This window comes from Panthera uncia, chromosome E1 (genome assembly GCF_023721935.1).
Source record: "Panthera uncia isolate 11264 chromosome E1, Puncia_PCG_1.0, whole genome shotgun sequence".
Lineage (NCBI taxonomy): Eukaryota > Metazoa > Chordata > Mammalia > Carnivora > Felidae > Panthera > Panthera uncia.
This window is the reverse complement of record NC_064814.1, coordinates 22,716,987-22,741,067: the sequence shown is the minus strand read 5'-3', so window position 1 is coordinate 22,741,067 and position 24,081 is coordinate 22,716,987. Positions and strand designations below refer to the sequence as shown.

General features: G+C 37.1%; 1 long non-coding RNA gene across 1 annotated transcript in view; it reads left to right on the top strand.

The window, feature by feature from the left end:
* Positions 1-24,081, top strand: part of LOC125926714 (uncharacterized) — a 210,962-nt gene that overhangs the window by 166,772 nt on the left and 20,109 nt on the right. The gene's annotated exons all lie outside the window — the stretch shown is intronic.

Sequence of the window (24,081 nt, the reverse complement as noted above, 5' to 3'; positions counted from 1 at the left end):
GTGTGCCTCTAATCTATTCCGTTCAATTGATGATGAGTATTTCTTTGCATGGATATACTGTAGTTTGTTTATTCAGTCACCTGTTGATGGATACCTGGGTTGTTTACAACATGGGGCTATAACAAATAAAGCTGCTATAAACATTCGTGCACTAATCGTTTTGGAGATATGTGTTTACATTTACTTTTGTTAAATATGGTTAGTGGATCACTGTGTCCCATGGTAAGTGAATGCTTGGCTTTATAAGTAACTGACAAGCTATTTCCAAAGTACCATTGTACCATTTTTCATTCCCACTGGCAGTATGTGACAGTAGCAATTTTTTCACATACTTGCCAGCTCTTAGTGTTAAGGTTCTTTTTAACTTTAGGCATTCCAGTGCATAATGGTATCTATCTGAAGGTTTAACTTTTATTTCCTTGATAAATAATAATACTGAGCCTATATTTATGTGTTTACTGGCTATTTGTATACCTTCTTCTGCGAAGTGTCTGATAGTGTATATAATAGTGTTTGCCTGTTTTTATAGGATTATTTGATATTTTATTGAGTTTCATGGGTTCTTAGTATTCTAGATATGATTCCTATGTCATATATATACATTGCAAATATTTTCTTCCAGTCTGTGTGTTATTTTATTCACTCATCAGTATCTTTCAAAGTGTTTTGATTTATCTAAGGAATCCTAACCTCTTCTAAGATTGTAAAAATTCTCCTCCTTTATTCTGGGGTTTTTATATTTTGAATTTTTATGTTTAGTTTTATGATCCATTTTGAGTTAATATTTACATGATGGAAGGTAAGAGTTAAGATTTTTTTATACGGATAAATGTTTGTTCTTACACCATTTGTATAAAAGATGATCGCTTTCTCCTACTGAACTGCTCTTCAGGTTAGTTAAATACCCATATACATTTTAGAGTTAGTTCATCAGTTTCTAAAACACGCCTGTGTTTGATTGGGGTTGCTTTAAGTTTATAGATAAAATTATAGATGTTTTAATAATATTGAGTCTTCCAATTTATAACCATGTTACAATTCTCCAGTTATTTAGATCTAAGCATTGTTCTATAGTTTCTTTATGCAGTATTTTGTAGTTTTCAGTGTACAGGCCTTACATATATACTGTGAAATCTACTTATACTTAGATATTTAATTGCAATCGTAATGCTGTTTTTATTTCCATTACAATGGTTTATTACTGCTATATACAAAAATCATTTATATTTGTATATTAATTTTTTTTTTTTTACCTATGACCTTGATAAACTTGCCTACTATCTTCTAACTTGTTTTCTAAATTATTTGGAGTATCCTATATGGATGATTGTCATCTCTAGATAAAGACAGTCTTATTTCTTTCTTTGCAATATGTATTCATATTTTTATTTCTTTATGCAATATGTATGCATATTTTTATTTCTTTTTCTCATCTTAGTGAAATATCTAGGATCTTCAGCAAATTTTTTAGTAGAAACAGAGTAGAAACTGTTGCCTTGTTTCCAGTCTCAGGGAGAAAGCGTTGCCTCTTTAATCATTAAATATAATGTTGGTATAAAGCCTGATTGAGTGGTTGGAGAAATTTCCTTCTGTTCCTGACTTCTGAAAGTTTGCATCATGAATAGGTATCAAATTTTGTCCGTTTCATTTTCAGCATTTATTATTATGATCATATGCATAGTATTTCTCCTTTATTATGTTAATATGATGAACTTGAGTGACTAATTTTTTGGTCGTTAAACCAAATTTCTGTAACATGTAGCACATTTTCTGGAGTGTTCCGAATGAGCACAGAGCCATTTGGGAGAGACAAGTGCTACTTTTCCAGAACTTCTGTAGGTAGTGTCTTTAAAAAAACATTTTTTTTTTTAATGTTTGTTTATTTCTGAGACAGAGAGAGACAGAGCATGAGCGGGGGAGGGGCAGAGAGAGAGAGAGAGAGAGAGAGAGAGAGAGAGAGAGAGACACAGAATCAGAAGCAGGCTCCAGACTCTGCAGTGTCAGCACAGAGCCCGACGCGGGGCTGGAACTCACAAACCGTGAGATCATGACCCGAGCCGGAGTCGGTTGCTCAACCGACTGAGCCACCCAGGCGCCCCTGTAGGTAGTGTCTTAAACATAGAAATACTATTAACGTGTAACTTACAGGCACAGGCTGATGTATCCTTGGAAAATGTGGAAGATCTATTTGCTATGAAAGTGTCTTCCAGATGCTTTTTGAAGCATTCAGATTATGCAGCAGAAATTTAGGCATGCCTATTACCAAGATCATTTTAAAAGCTGAATAAAAAAAAATCCTATAAGAGATTCTTAAATATGGAGAACAAACAGAGGGTTACTGGAGGGGTTGTGGGAGGGGGAATGGGCTAAATGGGTAAGGGGCATTAAGGAATCTACTCCTGAAATCATTGTTGCACTATATGCTAACTAACTTGGATGTAAATTTTAAAAATAAAATTAAAAAAATTAAAAAAAAAATTTCCTCTGTATTTTGCTGCTACAACAAAGTACCATAACCTTAGTGGCTTAGAACATAACATATATTATCTTATTTATCTGGAAGTCAGAAGTACTAAAATCAAGGTGTCGACAGGACTGCATTCATTCTGAAGGCTCTAGGGGAATGCATTTCCCTGTCTTTTCCAGCTCTGGAGGCGTCCTGCATTCCTCGCCTGTGGTCCCTTTCTCATAGCACTTCAGCCTCTGCTTCCTTCATCACATCTACTCTGACACTGACCCTCTTGCCTCCCCATTGTCAGGGCCATTGAGATTGAGGATAATTTCCCCATATTAAGAGCCTTAATCATGTCTGCGAAGACCCTTTTGCCACTTAAAGTAATACAGTCCCTGGTTCTGGGGATGAAACCGTGTACATCTTTATAGTTATTATTCTGCCAGCCACACATTCTGACATCTTTTCACAGGAAACCATGCCTGCTTTCCACAGCTGTGGGATTAGCATTTGGAGGACATGTCTTCCTTTAGATGATCATATCATCTGTGATTCTTTCTTTCTTTCTTTCTTTCTTTCTTTCTTTCTTTCTTTCTTTCTCTTCCTTTCTACCTTCCTTTCTTCCTTCCTTCTTTCCTTCCTTCCTTCCTTCCTTGTGAGCAGGGGAGGAGCTGAGAGAGAGGGGAACACAGAATCCGAGGCAGGCTCCAGACTCTAAGCTGTCAGCACAGAGCCTGATGCGGGGCTTGAACTCAAGAACTGCAAGATCATGACCTGAGCCAAAGTTGGACGCTCAACCGACTGAGCCACCCAGGTACCCCTCATCTGTGACCCTTTCAGAGCACATTATGAGATATCAGCTTCTGCGATCTTAGATGAGTGTTAGTCTTTATAGGTTATGTCCTAGGTAACATGGAGAATACTTCTTTGCCTGTTGAAACTATCTCAATCATGTTTCACGCTTGTGTATATCCAACATTAGCCATGGAACTGTGGGTGCATAATACATAATGACAACATTCACAACCATATGACTCTCTCCTAGAATATCTAGGAAGGATTTTATCCCCCTCTTCCCTGATGCCTACCAATTACACAAAGAGCCTGTGGTTACAGGGTGAAAAATCTTACATTTTCTGTTTTTGGCTTAGATCATGGGGCGTGTTAGATGCCTGGTTTTAATGATTATTTTAATGGTATTTTAAGCCATGGGCTTAAATTGCTCCTCAGTCTTGCCAGTTCTTACTTGTATTTTATGTCTTACAAGCCTTGTTCTTCAAACCCCACTGGGCAGAGGCAGCGTTTTCCCCTGTGAGCCATGCAGGGCCAAGCAAATCACTGGCCTTCAGTAAGTAATAATAGTGTGTGGGGCTGTGATGGGGAGATGGAAACTGGACCTTGTCCGGCCCTCAGCTCCCCAGGGGTCTCAGGGCCCACTCGTTCTGGCAAATACTTTGGAAATTGAATGATCTCTCAGGGGGTATTAATCACATTTGTAATCACTTCAATAGCTGTAGGTATGTGGGTACATATACCCACTCTAATTATAGCTCAGATACATTAAAAGACAAAAAAAACCCTTTCTGAACCACTCTGCTATGTGCTAACCACTTGTTGGAGCATCCTGGGTGAGAGATGATAATAGGATCAAGTAACATATATATAAAGCTTCCGCAGGCCTGTTGCCTATATAGAGGTTAGGTGCACAGCTTTTAAAATTAAGTTGATATTTTGGTTTATTTTTGTATGAAAGAATACTCTAGAAACATAATTTCAGCTAAAAAACTTTCTGTTAGTATTTGCAACATTTCTTGAAATAAACAGATAAGTTTGAGGCCACTAAAATTCTTAAATCCGTTTTTTTTCACCCCCCCCCCCCCCCGGCACTGTGTTTCCTGTCTTGAGCTCCAGTGACATCAAAATGACTTAATGGTATTTACAATTCCAAAATTCTTGGCACTGCTAGTATCTAGTACTTATTTATCACCAATTTGTGGGAGTAGAGAGAATATGGGAGACACTTTCGTTCATTTGTGTGTGTGTGTGTGTGTGTGTGTGTGTGTGTGTGCGCGCGCGCGCGTGTGTTTAGGTAAGTTCTGTTCAGAACCTCCTGAGCAAAAAGAATGCTCTTGATGACAAATGTATGAGCGTGAGAGTGGTTGTTGATGGAGGATTTATGCCGACTCCTTTTTCTCCAGATGCACTTGATTAATAGTAAAAGGTGATCTCGTATCTAAGGAAGGATGGCTAGCTACTGCTGGAGACTCCTAGCCCACATTGAAGAAGTCTCACTTGTTCGGAGATAAGGATTATTCAGAAGTTTATAGGAGAATCCTGCTGTTTCGTCTCTACCCTTCCCCGGGGTATGAGGCCCGAACCGTACTCCCTGCTCTCACTCTGAAATCCCCTTGGTAATCCAGGTAAAAGTTTTGTTATCAGACCTCATTTATTTTAAGTGGCTTTGATGTGAGTATAAAAATTGATTCAGAAATGGTTTCGGTTAATGAAATTTGACTCTCTGGAAAGCCCCATTCCTCCCTTCGTTTTTAAAACATGCCCGTAATGGTGGTGACAATATATTGTGGCAATTAAAAAAAAAATCACCCTGGGGTGCCTGAGTGGCACAGTCGGTTAAGTGTATGACTCTTGGTTTTGGCTCAGGTCATGATCTTGCAGTTCGTGAGTTCAAGGCCTACATCGGGCTCCGTGCTGACAGTGTGGAGCCTGCTTGGGATTCTCTCTCTCCCTCTCTCACTACCCCTCTCCCTCTCCCTCTCTCTGTCCCTCTTAAAAATAAATAAATAAAAGTAAAAGAAATCACCCTATATCGAGCTTTTTTTCAAGTTCCTCTCACTCTTAATGTGTTAGGGATACTGTGCTTTGATGTTTTACCCTCACTGTAGGCATCCCACCCCATGAAGCACACCTAAGAGTGGTATGTTTTTTTAAATTTTCAAATGTTTTTTTGTTTTGAGAGAGGGAGAAAGAGAGAGAGAGAACATGAGCGCACCTGGGGTAGAGGCAGAAAGAGAGGGAGAGAGAAAGAATCTGGAGCAGGCTCTGTGCTGACAGCGCAGAGCCTGATCTGGGGCTCTATCCCAGGAACCATGACATCGTGACCTGATCGGATACCAAGAGTCAGAAGCTTAACAGACTGAGCCACCCAGGCACCCCAAGAGTGATGTTTTTAAATTGATTTTTAATTTATTGTTAAAATATTTGAAGAGACAAAAAAAGTCTCAGACATTCATTGCTTAATATTATAACTATTTTTCCTCTTATGTTCCCATCCACTCTTTATCTTTTGGATGTCTGTGATAGCCGGAAGGATGTAAGAGTGGATGACTGGACTCAACAGGGATTTGACACCTTTCTTTTCTCATCACTATTTCTTTTTCCTGCCCACACACTCCATTAAGGGTTCCTGATAAGAATTACCACTTGATTAGTTGAATTTTGTCTATATTATCTTTGTTTCTCCATTCACTTTTAGTTTAGATATCCTTATCACCACTGCTTTCCCTTGTTTTCTCCCCTTTTCTTCTCCTCCTCCTTCATCCTCATTTCACACTTCTTCCTCGTTTTCCAGACACTGTCAAGTGTTCCCATGAATTATTTTATATGACATTCACCACACAATTTTACATTATATATATGATTCCCAGTTATTTTCCATGTACTGTGCTGTGTGCTTTGTTAAACACAGGAATAAAGTATACTATCTATGTTTAGGAAACTTTGTATGGTGTGTGTGTGTGTGTGTGTGTGTGTGTGTGTGTGAGAGAGAGAGAGAGAGAGAGAGAGAGAGAGAGAGAGAGATGGGCTACAAAATAAATAATTCAAAATATCACATTTATAGTGTGATTGTTAATATGGTAGAGCTAGTTCCAAAGTGTCACTTAAGTACTAGTGAAGGTTCCTCTGGGGATCAAATAAGGATACACAGAGGAAGTAGTATCTGCCTTGTATCTTGAAGGATAAATTCAAGTTCACAAAAGGATAAATTTAAATTCACTAAAGGAAAATCTTTCAGAGTTATAAAATATTGCCTGTTGGGGAATAAGGAAGACATTCCAGTTAGTGGGAACACAAAGTATGTTGTGTGATTCTGGGATGGCTTAGGCGGCTTAGGCGGCTATGACAAATACCATAGACTGAGTGGCGTAAACAACAGACTCTATTTCTAATAGTTCTTTTTTTATTAAAAAAATTTTTTTTAATGTGTAGTATTTTTGAGATAGAGATAGAGCAAGCAGGGAAGGGGCAGAGAGAGGGAGACACAGAATCCAAAGCAGGCTCCAGGCTCCAAGCTGTCAGCACAGAGCCTGATGCGGGGCTCGAACTCACTGACCACGAGATCATGACCTGAGCTGAGGTGGAACGTTCAACCCACTGAGCCACCCAGGTGCCCCTGTAAGAGTTCTGAAGGCTGGGAAGTCCTACATCAAGGTGCTGGCAGATCCAGTGTCTGGGTCATAGATTCCTGTCTCCTCAGCATGTCTTCACATAGCTGAAGGAGTGAGGAGCAGTATTCGGGGCACTAATTCCACTCTTGAAGGCTCCACACTCTTGACTTAATTACCTCCTAAAGGCCTCCCCTCCTAAATACCATCACATTGGGGCTTAGGATTTCAGCATTTGAATTTTGAGGGAATTCAAACATCCAGTCCACACCATGGAAAATGACTATAAAAAAAAGAGTTAAGAGTAAAATAGGAAAGGCATAACATTCTGTCCGGGGGGCAGTAGAGGTGTATGGTCTCCTGATTTTTTTTTTTTAAAAGAAGAAGTATGTCAATAAAATATTTCTAAAAGGCAACATTATGCACATATATGGTCAACAGTAATTAAAAAAAATTTTTTTTTGAGAGAGAGACAGAGCACGAGCAGGCGAGGGACAGAGAGAGAGGGAGACACAGAATCAGAAGCAGGCTCCAGGCTCTGAACTGTCAGCATTAGAGCCCGATGTGGGGCTCGAACTCATGAGCTGTGAGATCATGACCTGAGCCAAAGTCAGACACTTAACCCACTGAGCCACCCAGGCGCCTGATCAGTTATTTTAGATGCACATATTTTTGGAGGGTATTTAGAAAACAATAGGTGTGTAGATTCTAAATGTGAGTCACATATTCAGGAAATATATTCTTGTGTGGAAAACAATGCTAGGAAATAACACGTGTAAGATAATATATGTTTTATGTGCATGTGCTGCAGTGGCATGGGGCAGTGGAGATGTGGGTGATGGGAAGAAAGGTGAGGAAGGATGAGAGAACCACAAAGATATTGGCTTCTGTTCGCTAACAATTTGCTTCATGCAGGAATAAAACTAAACACAGAGTTAGCGAGTTGGGAGAGAAACATTGTACCCCAATCAAGAATCATGCTTAGGAAAGGTCCATCCATACTCCAGTGATAAATGTGTCTTATATTCTTTATTCTACTATTATTTGAGGTTCCTGAATGGAATTCACTCAGTGCCATTCTCCCTTGAGACAATCAAAGTCTCATTTTAAAAGACCAGCAAAGATTTACATCACACGTTTTCAGACCTCAGACAACACTCAGAGGTCAACAGGGATCCCATAAATGATAAAGAGAAAGATGGAATGTTGGACGGAGCCGAGCCTTACACTGAGGATTGGTGTACTTCATTTGGAAAAGCCTCATAAATGTTGTCCTACTGGTATAGACTTTAAACGTAAATATCACGAAGACCTGGGCTGATTGCTATGGTGTTTTTTGTTTTTTGTTTTTTGTTTTTTTGCTTATTTGTTTTTGTTCTATTGTAATATTCCAAGTCTTTGGCTCTTGCCTTTGACATCAGCTTCTGTAAAAATAACTCCGTTTTAGAGCTAAACCGAAGGTTCTTTATATAGCCCCAAAGTGTACCAGTGCTGTACTTATTTATGCAGAAAAGTTACTCCAAAGCTGGAGAGGCTTTGATCTTGTGTTGTCAAAAAGCCAGGGTCAGTAAAGTGATTTGTGAAAGGCTTCTCAGATCAGGTGTGAACAGGCAAGAACATGGAGAGAAAGCAGTTGTTAAAGACTTAAACTTACTGCTTTTCTGTTTACTTTTTTTTTTTTTTTTTTTTTAATGAGGGACAGTTTAAAGGATGGGCACTTCTATTACGGATAGATTACAGAAACACTAAGCCTTTTCTCCTCACTTCTGCTTCTATGTTTAGAAGAGAAATGTTTTTAAAAGTTCCAGAAAATGATGATGAATGACCTGGGTGTAAGCTTGGCATGTCCCTAATAATTGAAGCATTTTGTAAGTTAGGTGAAAAGGCAGTGCCACAGGATGGTTATGTCTGTTAGAAAGGAGACAGGTGAGGCTGATAATCTCAAGAAACTCCATATGCTATATTGAACACTATACTTTACCCTCTCCTGTCATCATCACACATAGAACTTGATGTCAGACTGGCCTTAGGGTATAAGCTCTTAGGGGGCCATGGTTCTTATAAGCTAGCTTATTATCCCAATGCTTACTATGCTACCATAACGTGTTGAACACTGTTCACTGTGTATTTTAGAACGGTGGTGATCATGAAAATATTGCCTATTTGGAATGGAATAGAATAACCTGGAAAGAACCATAGAGAAACTATCTCTATCTTTTTAGTAGTAATATTTTTATTATTCCAAAAAAAATGGTACCTCTCTAATTTTAGCTTTTAATGTTTATTTATTTTTGAGAGAGAGAGCGCAAGCGGGAGAGGGGCAGGCACAGAATGTGAAACAGGCTCCAGGCTTTGTCAACATAGAGCCCTGGCACGGCTCGAACTCGGGAATGGTGAGATTGTGACCTGAGCCGACGTTGGACACTTAACTGACTGAGCCACTCTGGCGCCCCCCTACTTCTTTAATTTTAACAGAACCAAAAAAGACATATCCACTAATATACTGTGTCCCAGCTTTCATTTTGGATCTAATGAAGGCATGTTGGTTCAAGTTTCCTTGCAATGTAGTGTTACTTTTATCCACTACTGTGACAGATGGTGGTGGCACACCAGTCTGAACTATGGCCACTTGTAGGTGATTATAATCTAGTGGCCTTTGTTAGTATACTCAGTAGATAAGCAGAGTCATAAAGAGGACCCTGAAATCAGAGGGCCTGGCGGAGTGGCTTCATGTAGTTTATATCTTCTCTCATATCATTTTCTAATTTTACAAGTTGTACATAAATTCTGACTTGTTCCATGAAAGCATGCTCTGAAGAACTGAACTAAATCTCCAAATGGAGGGGCACCCAGGTGGCTGAGTCGGTTAAGCATCCGACTTCAGCTCAGGTCATGATCTCATGGTTCGTGGGTTCGAGCCCTGTGTTGGGCTCTGTGCTGACAGCTCAGAGCCTGGAGCCTGCTTCGGATTCTGTGTGTCTCTCTCTCTGACCCTCCCCTGCTCGTGCTCTGTTTCTCTGTCTCTCTGTCCCTCTCTCTCTCTCAAAATGAATAAACATGAAAAAATAAAAAAAATTAAATTCAAATGGCGATGCGGTTGTGATATATAAACATGGATGGTTAAATCTTCACCCAAGGTTTCTCCACTTGAACATTGCATGGAACTAAAGCTTCAGGATTTTTGTGGCCACTGACAACACCAGAGAGATATTTTAGACAGTTCCCTCAGCTGCTCAGACAACCTCTCATACCCATGTCAGAATAAAAAGAAAAAATTGTTTTTTCAGTGAATATATTTTTCTGGAAGCAGCCAAAATCACATGGTCCTCTGAGCCTTTAGTAAAGCAATAATAACAGTCCAGGCAGCCAGTCCCTGTAGGGGACTCCAGAGGATGGATGAAGAATTCCAAAAGTACACACACACACACACACACACACACACACACACACACACAGAGTTTTGGAACATGATTCAGGTAAAAGACTAAAGGTAACAACTTGCAGCTGTATAAGGAGTGAAAAAGCACAGGTCCAGGTGTTTTAATATATGCACAAAATGGTACAGCAAACAATTCTGATTTAGTGTGGTTGGCTTGATTCCTTAGTTCCAATAATTATCTGTGATAGATAAGTAAAAACAAAGAAAAGCCAACTCATTTTTGCTTCTATGTGGATGATTGAAAGAAAACATAATATTTTTTTTCTCTTCTTCTGAGCAAAGTATATGTTTCCCTACTTCTGAAGTCTGTGTCTCTCTGCATTTACTTACGTAAATCTTCTACATTCTTCCTTAGCTAGACATCCACACCAGGCTTCAGAAGAGCCCATCTTGCCAACTCTTGTAACACTATTGCTGTCCATATGTGATCAGTGGGGGTTTAAGAATATACCGGTAGCTAATATGAACAATAGGGACCTAAAACAATATTATGTTGGACTTTTTTCCTTTTTATTTTTTTCTTCTGGTAGTTCATTGTTTGTGTGCTATTTCTCTAGGAGTTTTACTGCTACAGAGGCAGGAATTAAATCTTTATTTTCTTTGCCCTAATATAGTCAGAGCTCGAAACTGATAAGTTCTGGAATGCTTTAGAGTAGAAAAAATTAATGAATTAATGTCATTAAGGCTTTTAAAGCTTTGACAATATCTCAAGGGAATTTACTGAATATATCACTTTGTTCCAAAAAATTCATAAGGTAACAGTAGGAGATTGAAAGTGAAATATTTTAAAAATATGAGAACGAAAACATCAAGAGTATAGACCAGGAAGAGGTTTGTTGATTGATTGAAAAGGAAGGAAGAAAGAAAGTCCAAGCAAAAGACTAAATAAAATAGAATTGGCTATCATCCATATTTCTATTTCCTGAATCATTTTAGGAGATAACTTTTGTGGTATGTAGTATTCACACCCGCCTTCCTTTCTGTCTGTTCTCTCTAGAATGGTGTCTGTACACAGTCAGTGTTGATACTGTGGGTAAGGTTAATAGTGAAGGGTATGACTTGGACAGTTTTTATGAAGTGGAATGAGGTCATTAAGCCTGCTCACATTTATCGTAGTTCTTCTCCTTTTTTGGCATATGGTAAGATTGCACGTATTCGCTCCTTCTGAATTTAGGCCATGAGATAGGAATGAATGCGATGAGTATCACTTACAGGCAGAAGCTTTAAGAGCTAGGGCATGGTGGTGTGCCATATTTTCTCCCCCTGCCTGGGTGGTCCTGGAAGTCTGTGTTGAGGTGGAGAGCATCCTTTAACCTACATCTCTGTTTAATTTTGATGTGTAAATTCTCTTGACAGCAGTTTTCCTCCACAGTATGTAGAATGAGCAAAAAAATACATTTTCATGGTTATTCAACCACTGAATGTTGGGGTTGTCTGTTACTGCAGAATAATCTAGAGTTTATCCTGACTGATACAGGGTGTTAGGTATATGACTTCCTCAGCTGCTGCCCTTCTAGTGTGTAAGAGGTTGGTCCATATGTTTTTCGATTTCTGATTTTACTGAAGAAAAAATAATGCATTTTACATATTTGGCTGACAAGCTGGGGAAAAGTGTAAGAATCTTTTTTTGACTAAGAAGGAACATAAGCAAATTCTTTAAATAGTACACACCTGCGTGCTTTGCAGGTTCATGCATCTGTTGCCTTTGTTTCATCCGTTCACCTACTGGAATTAGGAGAACAGAGACACCCTCCTGGATCACATTTAAAATAGGGATGGGACAGATGTTTGAACTTAGAGAAGTTTGGTTATATTCAGGATATATTGCCAATGCCAGGAACAGTTGGCTCTTTGGCTCACCATCATGGGTTCTCAATTATTGCTTCTTGACTTTAGTGACTTGGATTTGAAGATTATCCTCTGATATCTTGAACTGGAGTCCATGTATGAAGAAATATCCATTCTCTGGGAGCTTTTCCTAGATTTGATCTTTTCCAAAAGGAGTTTTATCTCTTTATTTTGTTTGTTTGATTTTCTATCATCTTCTAGCATAGTGTTCTTTATTGAGATACTCATATTCCTTTCTCTCAGACACCAGAATATGATATATAAACAGCTGGGGGTGGGGGTGGGGGAAACAAAAAAACAGAGCACATTTTCATCTGATGTCATATTGCTTATGGAGATACCCAGTACTAGGCTTTAATCCCTGGAATTGACCATGGAAAAGGATTGATATTTGTAATCTTGTAAATGGGTAGAAAAGGAGCGGAAAGCATACTGTATAAACCATGGAACCAATCAAGTGTGTGTGTGTGTATATGGAAGTGAGGGTGCCTTTACCGAGAGTATGTGTCTTCATTATTTTTTTTTTCATCTCTTCAGAATTAAACAGTAGGAGTAAGCAAGACTGAATCTCTTTGTTTTCAGTTTATCTTCCTATTAAAAATGCTGGTGCTGAAGTTTCTCCCAAGTTAACCCTGTGTTACCGTTTTTAGTGGCCATACATTTGTCATGAAAGGTAGAAGAATCGTTTGTTCAGGGGGTGGTTCCCTTCTTGGTGAGATAATGCAACGAGCACCCAACATGCCTCGCAGATCAAGAATAATCACTGCTGTATCTCTCTGTCAGTAACAGCTCAGCATTTTTCAGGCACCATATGCACTAAAGCACAGGGTTTGAGGTGTTGTGAGACAATAGCAAAAATCATACCTCCTGCCATTAAAGAACATAGAGGGGTCTGATTGATTTTTTAATTCCCTCAGAAAATCAAAAGAATCTGAAACTTCAGTTCTGCATTTGAAAAAGGTAGAGTCAGCGATGCCTTTTCTACTTCATCTGTTCTCCGTAAACCATAAAATACTGTGCAACTCTAAAAAAGACCACTTATTTACAAACATATCATACACAAGATTAATGTGTGATTGGGGGGGGCGAGCAGAATGTATTAGAAAAGGGAACTGTAGGGAAGCAGTATGGTAAATTAAAAAAGACTGCCAGAGTGGCTTAGAAAATGAGGTGCTAAGGTGATGTTTGGGGGTTGTACAACGGGAATGGAAAGAGACAGACAGATTTGGGAGATGCTGTGATGATTCTGTAATCCTGTAGACTGGACAGAGAAGTTAAAGAGTGAATTGAACTATTGAGTCTGAATGGCTGCAAGTATTGTCTTAACGATGACCTGGCTCAGGAGTAGGAGCTCCTGGGTGGTGGTCGTGTTAGTAATGAGTTTAATGTTAGAAATGTTGCGTTTAGGTAATGGAAGCTTAGTCAGATTTAGTGCATTTGTGATACAGTTTTAAACACTGCACGGGATCTCAGTCCATATGAAATGCTGACGTAGAGCAATAATGAAATTTGAGAGGGAGAGGGAAAGTGCCCCAAGAATGTAATGTTTGTGTCTGTAGCATGCATTCACTAAAGATGCATTATAAATATCCTGAAAAACCATAAGAGAACATAATGAACAAGATAACGCCCATATAAGTTAAAGCTTATGTGGTGTGGGTAATATTTGGGGAAAAACACATTACCCAAATGGACTCATTACAGAGTAAAGGCATGTATAGTTAATATTAAATTGGGAAATGTAATCAGCAAACAAAAATATTTGCCACCATCATCCTTCCCCCAAATAAAACTGGGCTGAGGCAGATTTGCAGAGAAATTTTACCACATTTTAAGGAAATGGTTGTCTGTAACTTATGTGCCTTTTCCATGGACAGTGGAAACAAAAGAAAAGCCATACATTTAAGAACTAAACAAAAAAGGAAAGACTTTTAATTTCAACTCAGGAACATAACAAGGATCCCTGTTAGCATCCTTGTATTCAGCATTGAATTGATGTCTAAAACAAAGTGACAATGTTGAAAATAAAAGGTATCAAGATTACAGTAGCTCTTTTCAATATGATTGTCTACTAGAAAAAACCCCAGCAACTCAATAAACTGTTAGAATATGTAGAAATTCAGTAAGGTTGTCACATAAATGCTCCACAAAAAGAAATCTTTGGCATTTTTATACACCTGCAATAAATAGAAAATAAATGCATAATGTTTCTAGGAATAAATGTAGCAAATGAGTGTTAACTAAATGACAACATATACCATGTTTGTGAGTTGGAATACTCAGCAATGTAATAAAAGAGTGGCTTTTCTTTTAATTAACTAATAAATTGCAATTCAATGAAAGTACCAACATAATTTATTATGTAAGTTGACCAATAGTTCCTAGAATTCATATAAAACACCAAGGGGGCAAAAATAGCAAGCACAATTTTGAAAAATAGAATAACAAAATGGAAGCACACAACAGATATCAAGACATTCTAACACTATGGTAATTAAGGCTACTTGATAGTTACACATGAGTAAAAACAAATAAACTAATGAAACAGGATAGGGGGTCCAGAAAAAGGTCCAACACATATATGAAATTTGGTGTGTTACAGAGGGGGCATTAAAATTGATTGGTGAAAAAAAATAAACTGTTTAGTAAGTGGTGCTAGGTTGATTGATCTGGGAAAAAATAGGTCTACTTAACACAATCCAAGAACAGTTCCAGATAGATTAACCATTTGTACATGTAAAACAAACAAACAAGTCAAAATGGAATATCCATAATCTGAGGTTAGAATTTCTTAAATAAGAAAAAAAAAACGTAATTTTAAAAGATTAATAAAGATGACTATTTTAAACATAAAACATAACTTCAAGAAAAGGTACTATTTTTTGAAAGTTTATTTATTCTGAGAGAGAGAGAGAGAGAGAGAGAGAGAAGGGGCAGAGAGAGAGAGGGAGAGAGAGAGAGAGAGGGAGAGAGAGATAATCCCAAGTAGGCTCTGCACGGTCAGCACAGAGCCCAATGAGGGGTATTGAACCCATGAACTAGTGAGATTCTGACCTAAGCCAAAATCAAGAATCAGAGGCTTAACCAACTGAGCCATTCAGGTCCCCTGAAAAGGTGCTATTAATAAAATACAAAGAAAATCCGTACAATTAAAAGTTATAAATAACAATGAATTAATATCCAGAATTTATAAATAACTACAAATCAATAAGAAAATAGAAAATGACCCAATAGCAAAATGAGACTGTAAACAAGAAATTCACTGAAAAAGAACGCAAGTCTTCTTAATTTAATCTCACTAGAAGTTTCAGAATTGCAAATTGAAAATACAAGGAGAGGCCTTTTCATATTCATCAGATGGTCAACAATTAAGAGGTCTGACAAAAATCAAATGTTGGCAAAGAGGAAGACTAACAAACTCTCATCCACTAACAACGGGGATATAAACTGGTACACTCATTTTGAGGGCAAAGTAGCAATAACTCATGAAGTGCATGATCTGCATATACTGTGTGACTTAGAAATTCTATCTGTAGATATAATTAGGAGAAAATCATGCACGAGTAAACAAATAAATTTTAATAGTTCATTTCAGAATTAGAGAAAGTAAAAAATCCACCATAGAAATTCCTCAAAAAATTAAAAACAGAAGTAACATGTAACTCCGCAATCTCCCTTTTACATGTATATGACAGAAAGAAAATCAGTTTCTGGAAAATATACCGACAGTCCCATACTCACTGCAGTATTGTTTTACAATGGCCAAGATATGACAACAACCTAGATATCCACTGATGGATTAAAGGATAAAGAAAATGTGGTATAGACATAAAATATACATATTATTCAGCCATTAAAAAAATGAGGAAATTCTGTCATTTAGGATAACATAGATGGACCTGGAGGACGTTATGCTAAGTGAAATAAGCCAGCCATAGAAAGACAAATACTGTGTAATCTCATTTAAATGTGGAATCTAAAAAAAGCCAAACTCACAGAACCAGAGAGTAGAGCAGTGTTTACCAGGGGCTGGGGGTGGGGGATATGAGGAGATAATTGGTCAGAAGGTACAAACTTTCAGTTAAAATGAATAAGTTCTGGGAATCTAATATATTAGCATAGTGACTGCAGTTAATAATGCTCTATTATAAACTTGAAAATTGCTGAGAGAGTGGGTCTTAAGTTTTCTCACTGCAAGAATACAAATAGTACCTATGTGAGGTGATAGATGTGTTAGTTCACTTGGTGGTGGTAGCCATTTCACAATGTGTAGGTATATTGAAATATCATATTGTACGGCATAAATATAATGTGCAGTCTAAATAAACAATTTTTATTTGTCAGTCATACCTCAATAAAGCTGGGGTAAAAACTTTAAAAAAGTATTAATAGTAAAAAATTAAGGAGAAAACCTCTTAAATATCAATAAACAGTATAATAAATAAGTTGTAGAGTATTTATAAAGCATCATAGAACATACAATAAATTAGCTAGAACTACATCTATCAATATTGGTTTATCACCAAAATATAATCATGTGGTTAAAAAATAAAGCAGAAGGGTGTGTACTTTTTTATAGCATTGGGACACAGAAAACTATAATATGTATTCATTTTCTGAACACATCACAAAGTATCACAAGTTTAGTGGCTTAAACCAACACAAATTAATCATTTTACTTTTGTAAAGTCAGAAGTCTAATATAGGTTTTACCGAACTAAAATCAATGTGTTGGCAAGCTGTGTTCCTTTCTGGAGGCCCTAGTGGAGATTCTGTTTCCTTGCTATGTAGCTTGTTAACAGCATTCTGTCCCTTGAGGATGTAGGACTAAGGTCTCTGTTTTCTGGTTAGCCATAAACTAAGGGTGATTCTTAGTATCTAGATGCCACTTTCTTCCATGGCTCTTTTTCCTTATTCAAACCCCCAAACCCTGTTCTCCATATTCAAAGCCAACAATAGCAGCTTGTGTCCTTTTTATGTTGTATCTCTCTGATCCAGTCTTCTGCCTTCCTCCTCTACTATGAATGGCCCATGTTATTGGGTTGGGCCAACCCATATAACCAGTGAACATCTCCTCACTTCGTCCTTACCTTTAATCACATCTAAGTCCTTAATTTTAGTCACATTTGTATAAGGCCCTTTTTGATGTAAGAGAAAATATTCATAGGTTCTGAGGATTGGGACATGGACATCCTAGGAGACCACTTTTCTCTCTCCCATACTATATATTTTTCATAAACAAATACATGAAATTATAAAAAATGCATGAAAAAATTGGTACTAAATTGAGAATACATACTGGTTATCTCTAGATTGAGAAAGAGGGGAATTGGATTGGGAAAAATATTCTCAGAGAGCCTAATTTTCCTCTATTAACTATTTTTTTAAAAAGTGGATTTGAAACTAACTGTGGAAAGGCTAGGGTTTCATCAGGTTAAGTGGAAGTGAGGGCAAGAGGAGGGGGCACAGATTTTTTTTTTTAAATCATAACATTTATATTTATTAGTACATTTGGAATTTTTATAGTACCTAGGATGCTGAGGCCAGAAACTTGAACCTTGGGAGGAGGTTTTGATCTGTGAGTGGCGAAGAGATATTAAGTGTTTAAAGAATATGGAAAAACTCCGAGCAATCATGATGAACATGATAGGGAATAATGTTGAGGGAATACACTGAGTCAACCCTAGTAGATGAGCAGCTGGAAGAAACAGCTGAGCTGGCATTTAAAAACACACAGGAAGCGTAGAATGGTCACTATAAAAATGTGATAGGAGATGGTTGAAGGAATAGACAAGGATCCACTAAATTGGGGTTACTCACATTGGCAGTGTACTCACTCAGCCATGTTTCTTGGTTTAACATTCTTTGGAAGCCTGCTGTCTTACACAGGGGAGAATAGGGGTTATCTGGGTGCAAATGTGAATCAAAGAAAAACAAAGGGGCAATGAATTCCAGATTTGCTAGAGGAGAAAGCATCAGAACAGGTAACCATGGGTTTCAGGCTGGGTAAGGAGTTAAAAAAGAGCCAGAAACTGAGGAGAGAGAAATTGGTTTAGGAAAATCAGAGGAGCCTGGACTTTAAACAAGAGTAGATAAAAAGTTAAGTAGTTTTATCAGGTGTGGAAAAATAGAATAGCAAAGGAGTAGCCACATTATAATCTGAGAAGAAAGGCTCCAGCTTTATGATCTAACATGAAACAAAGATAGTTTAAGATTTTTAAAACTTTTTAATCGAAGTATAGTTGACATATTATATTAATTTCAGGTGTACAACATAGTAATTAGACAATTATGTACATTATAAAGTGCTTACCATGAGAAGTGTAGTTACCATTCAAAACAAATGAACCGAAGATAACTTTTGACAAAATATACCGTAAGCTTACTTAGGTGAACAGTATTGTCCAGGCATTAGTGAAGCATTAGGGAAGTGCCAGTTTTTAAAGGGTTGCTGCACATTTCTTAAAGCATCTCCACTAACATCTATCCCCTCAAACCCTTTTTATGTTTCTCCCTCAAACCCATTTGACTGTTGTCTTTTCCCTTACCCATATCCTGGTTCATTTTGATCACATACCATACTCTTAAAATCTACAGCCAAAACCTTTTCAAGTGGAGAGGTTATAAATAATGCTGGTGTTCAGAATTTAAATCAAACTTTTCAGAATTTTACTCATTGTTTTAAAATGACTTGTACAATAATGTATAGAGGCAGAAATTGGACTAGAATTAAGGGTTCCTAATTCTAGCCTAGTGTCCTTCTCTGGTGCTCCCTATTGTCTTTTTTTAAAATAAAGGAGCCACCCGGATCAGATCATGTAACAGTTCAGTGAAACAGAAAGAAGGAAGACAGCCTGTAATTCACTACAAGTTTCCATCCTTGAATGGAGCTAGAAATCCTGATGTGATCGGTTTTATATAGTGTTTAAAATGGATACTACTACTCACGGCCAGCAAAATGAAGGTACATTTCCTGTTGGTCCAAGAGGGCATTATGGGAGGGAATGACACCATTAACTGATGGTTTATTGCTTCGGGGAAATATTTGGACATCCTGTTTGCTTGATCAGCAGTTAAACCCCAGGTTGCTGTTTTGACCTTGGTTCACCCAGAAGATTATTTCTATAAACTTGAAAACTGAAACCAAGTAAGATCACATACACAAAAGAAGTTCAAGGGAAGAAAGTCAAAGCTTTTGTTTGTCTCTGGGGTGTGAATGCTGGCCAAAGACTATACTACTGTTCCTTCTCTGGAAACAAGGTGATTTGCATTTCTCCTGGGTTTTAGCTCCTGATTAACTATGTAAATAACTTTATTCAGCAAAGCCTCCATTTCCCTCTTGGATTTTGACCTTTGGAGCTCCGTACTAATGTTTGTGGGAATTAAATTATGAACATTAAATACTAGAAGATGGGGAAAAAATGTGGTCTAGTGGAAAATATCATATTAAAGTGTAAGTAGTCTACAATAAACATACTTTTATTAACACTTATGTTTCCCAGTTGCTACACGTAATTATCTTCCTACTTGATAAATAATATTATGAAAAACTTTAGAGTCTAACTCCCCGCAGCTCCCAGCACATAAATATGAATGATAAGAGCTATTAGTAATACTCCTGGTCAGATTCATGTGTTGCAGTTAGACCAGACCCCCTACCTGAGACTCGCTCAGTTAAATAGGAACCATTTCTTTTAAATTTATTTATTTTTTAATTTACATCCAAGTTAGTTAGCATATGGTGCAACAATGATTTCAGGAGTAGATTCCTTAATGCCCCTGACCCATTTAGCACCCCCCCCCCCCTCCAGTAACCTTCTGTTTGTTCTCTATATTTAAGAGTCTTTTATGTTTTATCCCCCTCCCTGTTTTTAAGGAACCGTTTCTTTTGGTAGGGATCTTTATAGTTTGTAGAACCCTTGAACATATGCATCTTGTGTGTTTGTTTTTATGTTTTGTTTTTCCAAACACCACTGTGAGTTAATTAGTGCTGCTGTTATTCTCAGTATTACTCCCATGAAGAAAATAAGGTTACAAATTTGGCCACAAATAACAACCATTCTGACTTTTATAGCAAACATTTCCCTCTATCTTCATTGTTATAAAAGTCAGGATAGAAGTTATTTATGGAGACAGAAGAATTGTGAATGGGACAGACCATCTGGAAGCCTCTTGGAGTGACTTTACAAGGATGTTTAACTTTAAATAACTCATTCAGCAATATATATTTTGTATGTTTTTCCATATTTGCATTTTACTGTAAAATTAAAAAAATATATAATCATACTTAAAAAAAAAGGAAGAAATTTCGCCACAGTTGTTCAAAGCTAGTAAGTGAACATCTGGTGTTGGATTCAAGTGTTTGGACTCCCAATGCTAGTGCTTTTCCTCATTAAATTAATGCACAGGAGATTCTGATAACCATGAGTAGTTTCATTCTTTGGGGGTATTCTTAACTGTAACTCCATTCAGCTACTGCATCACACTCTGATGTATGGAATCCTATGAATAGGGATTTGCAACTTGTTACAAAGGGCATTATCATTTCCTGGGATAGTTGTGAAAGCTTCTAAAAAAAGAAAATAATTTTAGATATTTTCTAATAGCTCAATTCCAAACAGAAGACCAAAGAACAGAGTTTTATAAAGGTACCAGAAATGTAATGTTAATTAACATCTGCCAAAATTTTCCTTGGGTGTTAAAGAAAACAAAACAAGACAAAAATAATAAAAATAATAGAATAACGAAGCAAGAAAAGAAAAGTAAAAAGTGATATTAACATATCAGAATCAGCCCACCATAAAAGAAAATAATAAAGCGGCAAAGAAACAACTGAGTTTTAGGGTCCCTAGGTTTCTTTTACACCAGTAAAGCTTGGCTAAAATAACACAAACCCTATAGCTTACTAATTTTTCAGGCCAATATTTGGATATAATTTGTGTGCTTTATAGGCCTGGAAAACCCACAAGAGGCCACAAATTGCTGACGTAACTGTCTTTGAATTTAACAAAGCCCATTACCATGTTAGTGAGGAGGATGGGTGGAAAGCTTAAGGGGGTAGATTTTCTAGGCACCCAGAGGGGCTTTTCACTGCAGCTACTGAAATACTAATAAAGTCCCTTGATTTTTGGCACTGACCAGTGTAGTTTTAACAGTTCATTTCTAATCGCAGATAATTCTTTTTTTATTATGTTATTTTAGATGCTGTTGTTACACACAGCAAATGTTGCTATGTTACTGAAAACTGTAAACTGTACACATGATATCAATCCTAACAAAAGTGAAATTGTCTATGGTCTTGAGTTTAAAAGTAGGTGTGTGTGTGTGTGTGTGTGTGTGTGTGTTTATGTTTCAATCTGCCCACCATTCATTTTAGAATAGATTTTATAATGTCTGGAATCTGAACTGAACTGTCTAGTTTCAATTAAAAGAAATTAAGAACTTGCTCATTTTCTTTCCAGTAAATTTTAGTATAAATTCTGGAGTAGGGATATCTCAAGCAATAACATTTCATGCATTTCTCAGCCTTGGAGATTAAGACCCATGTAGTGAGTAAGACAGGGAGTGAAAATATGTTGTTTTGTCTTAGACAAGGCAACTACTTTTTTTTTTTTTTTTTTTTTTTAAGTGAGACAAACTGTACTTGGTGATTTCTGAGGGATTTAATCCTAAAATAGTATGCTTAGTTTAATGTCAGGGGCATAAACATACTCTTAGACAAAGATATTCCCTATATCTTTCTCTCTGTTTTTTTTTTTTTTTTAATTTGTTTGTTTGTTTTACCTAATTTCATTAGGGAGTTGGCATATATATTTTTAACTTTTCTTTTGAAATAATTTAAACTCAAAAATTTCAGGAGAAAAATCCTGTGTACTTTTAACTCAAATGCATCAATTGTTAACATTTTACCACATATACTTTATCTCTATCTAATTTTAATTTTTTGAGCCATTTGAGAGTGAGCTACACAAATACTGCTCCTTTACCTCTAAATTTTTCAGTGTATGTTTCCTAAGAATAAGGCCAGTTTCATTATTAAAGAACAGTGACTATTTTTTACTGGTGATGCTTCTAGATAGTTTGTTCACATTTCATCTATTACCCGAGTAAAGTCCTTATAGTGATTATTCCTAGTCCTGGATCCAATCCAGGACTGCATATTTCAGTCTGTTATTCTGTGGGAAGAACCCAGTTTTAATAGCTTTATTCTGTGGGCTTGTGGACAAGGGTAAAAATAAAATGGCAAGACATTGGACAAGGAAAGATGGAGTCAGGAGCTAATCAAATTGTCTAAATAGACATCAAGCCAAAGGAACCAGACAAGATATCAGAATGAAGAAATAAGCATGTACTGGCATGTAGAGAGAATCACCATAGAATGCTGTTTTTTTTGTTTTTAAAGTACAGAATATGGTGTATGTTACGATTTTAATTTTGTAAATACCTGGGTTTTATACATATGAAAGCCTAATTACATACTCAAAAATTTTAACAGTGGTTGTTTTTTGGCATTGGAATTGTGAGTGAATAGTAAGTTAATTTATCTTTATAATATCTTTATCATCTTAAAGTTTTACAATAAATATTTACCTTTACTATTGAAAAGTTATTTTGTTAAAAAAAAAAAGAACAAAGAAAATTTTTGTATACAGAGAGATGGATACAGACATAGCTATATCCCAAATGAGAACAAAAATCACAGAGACCAGTTGAGTGATGGAAGCTGGATCTGAGAGAGCAGCTGTATGGCTGGTAAAAGCTCAGAAGAACAAGCTGGTACAACTTGGCTTCTGGTGAGATTTCTAGAGGGAGTGGGGTCTGTGGACATTGTGGTGGGATTGGAAGGAACTACTGGGGATGCCAAAACCAACTGAATGGGGTTCATTAAACAAGTCACTTCTCTAATGTGTTGGATGGAAGCCTAGTGATAGATGAGTTAGCCCTTTTATAGTTACTGTTAACTACTTAGGATGCCCATGAGCTATTTTCATAGCATATGATAGATTTGAGGGCCTGGGGGATCTAAAGATGATAATCTAAAAATCTTCACTCTTGATATTTGCAAACACTAAAATCTCACCTCAACCACACTACCTAATAAGAGTGTTCAGCTGCATAGAGACTCCTTTTAGGGTGTGTTTGGCAAATGGATTTTATGGATTTTTCCTTTGTTGAGTAAATGTAAATATCATATGCTTCATCATGACCAAATCGCCATTTTTCAGGACTATAACATTACAGTGCTAGAAAATGAACAGGTAAAGAATTTTTCTTTTTAATTTTAATTTTAATTTTAATTTTATTATTGATTTTTTTTTTTTTTATTGCTAGAGCTAGTGAGGCTGTGCCCTCAGCCACATTCCTGCTGACATCATCTACCAAATGACAACATCAAAATTGTACACATTCCTCCAGAAAATTTCTGGGTGCTTACCAGCTTTTAAAATGGACATATAGTTTCCAAATAATTCCTGTCTGAAAGCTAGGTACTGTAGCATGTTGGTCTCCTGGAATTCCTGTTCCTACGTTTGAATGTTAAGTCCTCAGTGGCAAAGCTTAGCTGAGTATATTTTTTTTACAGATGACAGATACAGGTGGTGGAGTGATGGGTAGAGCCATGGTGCTGTAGTAACAATGATGTGCTAACTATCAAGGTGAACATGGATGTATCAGCAAACCTTGGAACTTTGTAAGGAGGAATCAGCGAGTTCTGGAGTAAGCTTCCTGAGCTCTCTACTCTACAGGAAGCCCTTTGCTGTTGTGAGTGATACAAAGCATTGTGGGTAGAAGATAGGGAGTGAAGTGAAAGATCTCCTAAATCCTGTCCCCCAAATCCTCCCCAACCCAGGCTTCTGATTCTGAAAACTGTTGTCTTACAAAGTGATCCTCCTCATGCATTTTGTTTGTTTCTGTGACAAAAATGTGGGAAGACTGGTACA